Here is a 7933-nt window from a genome sequence, read left to right as displayed (position 1 = left end):
GTCATCCTTATCAGTGCATGTGTACACTGGATACCTCAGAGCCTTACCCTGCTGTGTTTTCCTGACAGGTGATTGGTTGGCTGTGGGTTGAACTGCTAATGTTTACCTGTTGCAGGCAGATGTTCTCCAGGAAAAGTAGGAACATATCCTGGTCTAATGTCAGTGACCAGGATATGTATGTACCCAGCTCCCACAGACAATGATGTTGTGTACCTAAACTACCTAAATCTGTGTCATTAAGTGTAAACTGTGGGTTGGTTCAGTTTGGATTTTCAAAGTTGTTTAATATGGTTGATGAATTATATGCAGACCTGTCCTGGATTCTAATTACAGTTTTAAAGGCAGGGACACAGGATGACAGCTGTTTATAAATAAGATTTCTGGTGTGATAAAGTTCCTTTCTAGATCAGTCTGTGTCAGTGATGATCCCCATTGCCATATTTGTGCAAAAATCAACCTCTTGTTTGATCAATAATAATAAAAAGACATTCATTTTTTATACATTTTTTAAAAACATCTATACATTTTTGGTATAGAGCTATTTTTTATTTACTTTATGTTGACTGTATGTCAACTACTGCGTGGCATCAATACATTTCAAAAATGTAATGCATTATGGTTCAGCCACTGTCACCAGGGCAACTATCATCTGACATCTTGCTGTAAAACCTTCTTCAGCACCTGTGACTGATGATGGTGATGGTGGGAGAGGAGAGTGCAACTTCCGGTAAGCAGAAGCTAACTGTGGACTGGCTTAACTGTTTGAAGGATAAAATAAGAAAAAAATGGTGGTGATCAAACTAGCAAGCGTTTGCAATGTTGTGTTGACGTAGTTACCGTAAAAGAAATTCTGCTCTCTTTACCCTCAGCTTGGCTAATTTGCGACGTTTATGGACGCAGTGTTGCTAGGTAGCTACGTATTACGTCACTGTTAGCGTGTAGAGAAGTCACAGTGGTTAGCTTACATTTATTTATGCTTTAAACAACAATTTGTCCATCATCTGTACTGTGTTATGTCAATGCATCTTTTTGCATCTCTTCATCAGGCAATCCAGTAATTCTGGACCTGATTCTTTCTTTGTCTGGAAAACACTGATCATCTGATCAATCATTTATCATGTCTACTTTATCATGTGTACTTTCTCTCCCTCATACACACAGGATGCCATCGCTTGTTTTATGATACATCGCAGTAAATTCACCTCAGTGGAGTGTTCAGCACATTTTGAAGGTATTTATCATGTCTCTCTTAATCTTCCTTGATTCCTTCTTATACGGCTTTAGTGTTTTTAGGGAGTGGCATGCATGGTGTCATGCAGTGGATTTGTTTTTTTAGTCTTCGAGCATTTTGGAGCATGAGCATAAGTGTTCTCTCTTTCTTTATGTCTTTATTTGTGTCACTTTAAGCTCAAGGCTTTTCTGAATTTTTCAAAGTTTTTTAGGGATTTACGTTTAAAAAGACTTGATGCCTGTCTCTGTGACTCAAACACATTGATATTAAGTGAGCTGGCCAAACCAGACTGTTACAACATCCACAGCATCTCTGCCTGGGGATATCCATTGTCAACAGTCTCAAACCTTAAACTTAAGTAAACTGCCCACCTTATTTTGGAAGAAAACAGTTGCATAAGACTCAATAGAAATTATATGACATTATTATTTTACCTTCATTTAGTAGACACAATTTAGAAGAAGTGCATTAAACCACCATCAAAAATTTTGAGCGCATCTTGCATAAAAGCAATGTGTGCTCTTTTTCAGCATTAACCTGCTGGCCCTTGGATCATTTTCTCCACCCTCCAGCCCTCCTGACTCATCTCCACTGTGTCTCCCTGTGGCATCCACGGTCAGTGTACTTTGTATATTGCTGATGTCTGTGTTTATTAGCCTTACATGCAATGTTATCCAGAGATGTCACCTACTGACACACACACACACATACATATAGCTCCAGAGCACACGCACGCACACATACAGTTCACACAGCTAGCATAGGCAGACACAGAGACACAGGAGCAAAGGAGAAAAAAGTCTTCAGGCTTTATGTTTGATAAACAATTCGGTGGAGATAATTAGTTGATAAGACATCACTTTGATTTACAGTGGGGACTTGACTGCATCTATTGCCTGCGAGCTGAGCCTCACTCACAAGCTTTGTATTACCATATGTTGAATTTTTAATCAATTAATGTCCTGAAGGAGAAATGAGAAAGTGCAGATTCGCTCCAGTGGGAAAGTATGGGCAAGGACAAAAAATTCTCTGTTATTAGCATACATGGCTTGTGCTTGCACTCTTCATGTACACTTCTAATGTGTGCTCCTATACAGCTTCAGCAAGTGTCGGAAAACAAAACTGCTGTCTGCTGCTTCTGATGTAATTTGTAGCTCTGACCACTCAGACAGCTGGCCAATTAAATGCGCTCGTGGCTGCTGCTGCTGCTTGATGTGTGTTGGGCTTCACACAGAGGTGTAGATGGGAGGACAAACTCATCTCTCCGTAGTCGGGGGAGAGATGCCAGGAAAGCTTGGCTGTGTCTGAGAGTGCTGTGTCTGTGTGCTTCTCAGCTGGCTGTGAGAGCAGATAAGAAAGGAGGCAGAGCTGCTGATTCTGGGTTTATTCCACACTCCTACCCCCCACTCCCAACACCCTCCCCCTACCCTCTTCTCTTGGTCTGTCTTTCTCTATGCAGCTGCAGGTCTGGGAGCTGACCTGCATTAAAAGATCAGAAACTGCCTGACGGGCTAATAGGAACAGTTTTCTAGAACATCTTCAAAAGCTTGTTAAACTGTGGAGTTTTGGCAGTGATTTAAGGAAATCTGCTATTATGGTTTAAATAGAGTTCACCTAATCTGCATTGGCAGATTAGAAATGGATGGACATCACCCACATGCTTCCTCGCTAACTGATATGTCTCTACACTATTTATTAGACACGTTGCTTTCTTTCTCTGTAACTCTTTGAACAGAACTCGCAAGCCAACATTTCTTTAGCTTTATTACTTTTAATGCATTATGTTTTCTTTTCAATGCACTCAAGTCTGTCATTATCAGAGAGTCAAGCATTGCGTAAAGAAAAGAAAAATCTCTCATTTCTAACACACTTTGTTCTTCTAAGACTTTTTCACTTTTTTACTGAAACTCGTCTAAAGGATTCTTTTCCTTTTTACTGTAACCGTTTTGCTTTTATTGTTTTCTGTAAACCCTCTGGTGCTGATGGGAAAATAGCTCTGGTGTGGAGTGGTCTAGCCAGTGGGCATCTGACAGTGATTTGCAGGTCCTGTGCAATTGCATGATGGCTCTCATCCTCTAAGGCCACAGGGCCCTATAAGCCAGCCAATCACTGCCCCTCGGCGCTCTGCTGTCGGCAATTATAGGTCAGCGGGTGTCACGACATCATTGTCTTCCCTTTGAATGGCTGCGACCCAGCGCCCACTGCAATCAGTTATGTTTTTCTCTTTGCTATTTAAACTGGAACAGAAATCCAGTAACAACATGACCGCTGTTTTCTGAATCATTGTTGTTTGGGTTGTTTTAGAATAACGCTCCCTTGCCAAATTCTAGTCAGAGTGAATGCTGTGATGAAACTTTACTCCTTCTCCTCTTGATTAACTTGAGAATTTTTATGGCAAAGACCTGAGAAATGCAAATCCTGTAGCCTCTTGCACCAAATCAATGTAAGTTTGATCATAAGTTTGATTGTAATAATACAAACTGCCATTTTTTAAGCACTTAGTTTCACACTCAACTCACCAGTTTGTTCATTTATATCATGTTTACTCAGCCATAATTTAAGTCGACCACAATCAAAACATTGTCACAGGGAATGAAAGCCACCACTAAATAATGAGAGAGACTTGAGAGTATAATTTTGCAATCACATGTGCACTATCAAGGTGTTTTTGTCTGTTAGATCATTAATAATTCAATGTTCATTTACTGATTGCTTACGCTGTAGTTTGATGTTTTCTTACTAATGCGTGGATGGCTGTGTCATACATAAAGATGGTGATGAATTATAAGAACACAAACAAAAGTCTCTTGAAAACATCCATCAACACGTAATCAGTTACAGGTTTTTGGCACAAGAAACATCATTTCCCATCTCCAGTAGATGCAACTTAAAATCACACTCATCTCCACAACATAACACTAAACATGCAAGTGTCACAGTAAATGTGAAGTCTCTGTCTTTCTGCCATTACGTCACATGATAAAGAATGACTTACACCTTCTTCGGGAGGTATACAATATAAGAACTAACTTGTATGATGCAGCTCCTTGATATTAATTTATAGTATAACTCAAAAACTACGACGTGCTAATTTGAACTTTAGCTGGTGCAGCTACTGTAGTGACATGATTCACTGCCTATCATGTCTTCACAACTGAATTGTTTAATTTTGGCCTCTATATATTTATACAAACAGTAATTCTGTAATATTGGTATTTATATACATTTTGTTCACTAAATAATAGCTTTTCTAAATATTGTCTGCAGGCTCAGACAAAAACATTTAACATCTCTTGGCAGACTTGACTCCTCTGAGACACTTCTGGGAAATACCTTGAGGGTATTGAAGTGACTCATGTTGCTGTCTGTCCTTGAGTGTGTGTTTGTCTCTTTGAGTGTCCATGTGGCAAAGAAGTTTGCGCCGTTAACCCCTCTGTGGTCACATGGCAGCCTGCAAAGCAAAGTGACGCCTTCCTGACAGGGTCAGCTCAGCCCTCGGAGACATGGCCTCTTAACCGGCCTTAACAAGATAATAACACGGCACAGTTCCCCTGATCAGTAGCAAATTGTTTCTTTAAATGCTTTTGGTTAGGGGAGAAGATGAGTGGGCTCTACTGACATGACCCTGAATGGAACTCCTCAACGATTTTGGTAAAACCCAGGATGTTTTGTCAGATAATCAGTGCCCTGCACACAGCTGATAAAGATGCCGTTTTGGGTGACACCCGTATGATCTGCTCACTCACTTCCTGGCCCTGAGCACACTATGTGTACATGTGTATGTGGTGTGGTTAGAGATAGGGCTATCAAAGAAGACCTCAAGGACAACTGGACACTTTAGATTTTTGTTTGAACCTGTTTACATCGTGTGTTGTTAAAAATATAACTCGTGAGGAAGGCATGAGGAATTTTTAATGTTACAAGCATCCAAACAATAGAAAGCATTCCTGTAAAAAAAGTCACTGCTCAATGAAAAGTTTTAGGTTCTTTTTAACATGACAGCACAACACAACACTTTGGCTTTGCACAGATTTACAATGTCACATAAATTCCCTGAGGATTTCTTGTTTACCAGCTCATATATGATCGTAAAGCTTTCACTAGTACCCCCAGACCTCTGCATAGACAACACACCTTCATGCTCGTGTAACTACAATTAACAAAGAATGGCAGGGAGATGGATGCCAACATTTCTCTGTCTAAAGGGAAAGGAAGTGTCCTCTTGATCCCAAAAGAGGACACTTCAGGAAGGGCTTAAGGAAGTTTATATCCTAAGTCCATCCGTCATCAATGGGTAACGTTCCAATGATGGGAAAGTTATGACCCTGATTATATTAGCCTATGGGCTGGTGCACTCGCTTTGTTCCTGGCCTGTGAGTTAAAGCGAATGTGGCTAAGCTGCACAGTGTATAGAATAATCCTGAAGGAAGTCTTGGCTCATTCACAAGAGACCTGAGTTCTGGGAAAGGTGCAAATTAACCAGACGCCGTTGTCATGTTTTCATGTTGTTTTAAAAGCGCAGCGGAAGTTCAAAATTACAGTAAATCCCAAACACATTTGTGCAGTTGAGGGGAAACAAATGCAGTCACCAGCTCCTTTTTCTGTATGTTAACCTCCTTTACCAGACCCCCCCACCACCATGCTCCCGGCCTGTGTTTGTGCTGGCTTTGTTTTTATGACCACTTCAGTGATCCGTCGCCACTGCAGAGCTGCTGGTGTTAACACAGCTGAGGTGCATTACACAAACTGTTGTTCCTGCCTCTTACCTGGCTCCAGGCTCTGTTCGCAGTTTGCAGGAGTTTTTTTTATGGTCACTTCAGAGGCAGATGCAGACTTGTGCATGCACTTTCTCTCTCTCCCTCTCTCTCTCACACACACACAGGATTTGAGGCACAGCACACCATTAACACCCTTAAAACATAAAAAGTCCTGTCATGACAACCTCTGTACACCCATAGAATCAAGTGTAGAATCAATGATTGGCCATATAGGTGGTTTGATAGAGAGAGGATTGCTGCTGAGATTTTAATTGTGAGGTGAGAATTGCTTCTTTTTAGCTTTTAAAAAAGTGATGAGTCTGTTGGTCAATAACTGATCTGGCATTAGGCTTGTATTTCCTGCTCTTAGCATAGCTGGATAGCAGTTGACTACTTACATTTACGCTCACATATAGTAAATAATAGTCTGAGTCTTTGTACACTGATGTTACAAATCATATCTATATCCTCATCACCTTAAGTCAGATCTCACGCTGTGAAAGCACAACATTAACTAACATGATGTTAGCTTAGCAGCTACGGGGGGAGTCTGAGTGCTGTTCAGGACCAATTCATATGATATCTGATATATTCAGCATTAATTGTCACACATTATTTACCAGTAGTTTATCATTATTATCACAAGTACCTAACTTTTTTAGGTAGCAGAAAGATTCTACCTCTGACTGTAGTGATGAGAATAATGATAATGATAATCTTTTTTTTTTTTTTTTTTTTTTTTTTTTTTTTTAGCAAAATGGGAAAAAATCACAGATATGATGGTAAAATGAATTTGGACATTGTAAATTGTGATGGGAAGGAAATGTTTTTCTACTTGCAAACACTCTATAGACAAAATGATTAGTCACTTAATTAAGAAAATAATCAGCAGATTAGCTGCAGCCCTGATCAATACATATGTCAGTGCCACAGTTTTGGTAACACAAAGCAATATTCTTTCTGTTCGTGCTGTTTTTAACATTTCTACATAATTCACATAATTGTTCTAAATATTATTTTGTAGCAGTCAAATGGTTTATTTTCCCCTTTGGAAAAAGCTTGAAAGTACTACTCCCAGGCAGTCTTGGTTCAAACACTGCATACACACACCCTTGCACTCATGTACTTATTGCTACATAACTACAGAATAACACTGATAAGAATAGTAAAAATGTTATCAAAACTTGTGCAACACCTGCTTGTTACATGTGCGCTTAATTTGCAATCACAGCCTGCACATTGTGTATAATTTGAGTCCATGGAGTCCAGGTGGTTGAGTGACAGCAGTGAGCTGGGTAATATCCATCAGTGTGGGTTTGTCAGCGGCTCTGTGGGCTTTGTTGGTGGTATTGTGGGAGAGCCAACTGCAGTAAAGGTTTTTATGATGTGGTAGAAGTTGATTCAGGGACTCTGTGCCAGGAGCAAACCAGATGTTACTCCCACAGCCTGTTTCTGTGATATACATACATACATACATTGAGGCACAGTAGGCACCAAGCACCACACACTCCCAGTCTGTTAGTCCCACTGCTATTCTTTCTCTCGCCAAAGGGATGGTGCCAATAATTTCAAGAACCTCATGAGAGTTAGCAACTGTGTCTGACACTCATTACCAACAGTACCTCAGTCATCATCCTGAAAGTTTTATTTTTTCCTCACAACAAACCCAATATACCCAGCGTCTCCTTCACCCACCCCCACTCTCCCAGCAGTGTACTGGTGGCTGGCAGGCAGTGACACACATTCCAGCAGTGACAGTGAACAGGACTGGAGCCGCTCTTGCAGATGGACCTTGAACTCTTTAAAGGGACGTCTGGCCTCACAGTAATGCCCCACCGGCGGCCCTCACTGCCCAGCTACAAACTGTAACACTATAGCCTCATTGTCACGCTCCATATCCTCCTGGTGACCCCGAGCCCAATTATACAGCTGACCCAGGCTTGAT

General features: G+C 40.7%; 1 long non-coding RNA gene across 1 annotated transcript; it reads left to right on the top strand.

Annotated features, from left to right (window-relative positions):
- Positions 1–668: 668 nt before the first annotated feature.
- Positions 669–2001, top strand: LOC108895410 (uncharacterized). Its single transcript, XR_001962952.2, has 3 exons — positions 669–727; positions 1162–1231; positions 1762–2001. It is a non-coding gene; the product is annotated as an uncharacterized LOC108895410 (long non-coding RNA).
- Positions 2002–7933: the final 5932 nt, after the last annotated feature.

Source organism: Lates calcarifer, linkage group LG8 (assembly GCF_001640805.2).
Source record: "Lates calcarifer isolate ASB-BC8 linkage group LG8, TLL_Latcal_v3, whole genome shotgun sequence".
In the NCBI taxonomy this organism is placed as follows: Eukaryota; Metazoa; Chordata; class Actinopteri; family Centropomidae; genus Lates; species Lates calcarifer.
Note: the sequence above shows the minus strand (reverse complement) of the source record. Positions and strands in the feature narration are given on the sequence as shown.